The sequence below is a fragment of the Lipotes vexillifer genome, unplaced genomic scaffold, assembly GCF_000442215.2.
Source record: "Lipotes vexillifer unplaced genomic scaffold, Lipotes_vexillifer_v1.1 scaffold1346, whole genome shotgun sequence".
In the NCBI taxonomy this organism is placed as follows: domain Eukaryota; kingdom Metazoa; phylum Chordata; class Mammalia; order Artiodactyla; family Lipotidae; genus Lipotes; species Lipotes vexillifer.
This window is the reverse complement of record NW_006791409.1, coordinates 414,325-415,319: the sequence shown is the minus strand read 5'-3', so window position 1 is coordinate 415,319 and position 995 is coordinate 414,325. Positions and strand designations below refer to the sequence as shown.

The 995-nt window shown below is 38.4% G+C and overlaps 1 protein-coding gene across 1 annotated transcript in view; it reads left to right on the top strand.

The window, feature by feature from the left end:
- The window catches only part of UNC5C (unc-5 netrin receptor C), a 398,459-nt gene that overhangs the window by 387,316 nt on the left and 10,148 nt on the right, over window positions 1-995 (top strand). The window lies entirely within an intron of this gene.

Here is a 995-nt window from a genome sequence, read left to right as displayed (position 1 = left end):
CCTCATATTCCCTACCCCTTATAGGACCTTTCGGCAGCTTGCATTGTGCAGAATAGTGGCCCGACTCAAAGATGGAGGGTGCTAAGAACCAGTAAAGGAGCAGTTTGAAATGAGCTGTTTCCATCTAATCAGTGATGTTGGTAAGCTCTGCACTTACTGGACTACATTTCTGCACTGTGACCGTCTGTGTGGGAGTAGGTTCCCTATACACGCCTGTGGAATGGCCTGAGTGATCACCTGTGTTATTGAACCCTATGCTTCCGACTGAAATCTCACCAAAGAAGAAAATCGTATTTTGTTTTTAGATTGTTATAAAATCCGTTATTTTCCTGAACCCCTTTGGGAAAAAAGGTCACAGATGTCTGCGTATTTTTATCACTAAAACTTCTAAAGCACGAGAGGAACAAAATGCACCAGGACGGTTCAGACAGCAGAGGAGACTCAGGATATTTGTTCATTGATAACTTATGGTTTGCTGATGTTTGGATAATTGCAGCTGTAGTTGGAAATGCTTCATTAACTCCTATTAACTAGCTTGAGGAGTGGAAGTAGATACAGAATTTATCTTCATGTTATATCTTTATAGCATAAGTAAAGTTACATAGCAAATTTAATCAGCCATGGTTCTTGAAAAATGAGGTGGTTTTTTAAAAAATTTAATCTGAGTGACTATTTAGATCAATAGTTGGTGCTGAAAAATCCTCCTAATCTGTATCAGTGTACTTTCCTCTGTTAGAATATTTAATGAGCACATTTTTATTTTTTGATAATTGGGAATTGTGCAGTGGATAATTTTAAGAAATTTTATTTCTGTAGGTAAAGAAACTAAAAAAAAATAGAAAAAGTGCCCAAAACACATTCCAGATTTTTGTTAGCTGGTATTTCCAATCTAAGATCTGGTTTGTTTTCTAGTTGTTTGCCCCTTTCCCTAAAAGTTCATTGAGGGCTTCCCTGGTGGCGCAGTTGTTGAGAGTCCGCCTGCCGATGCAGGGGAC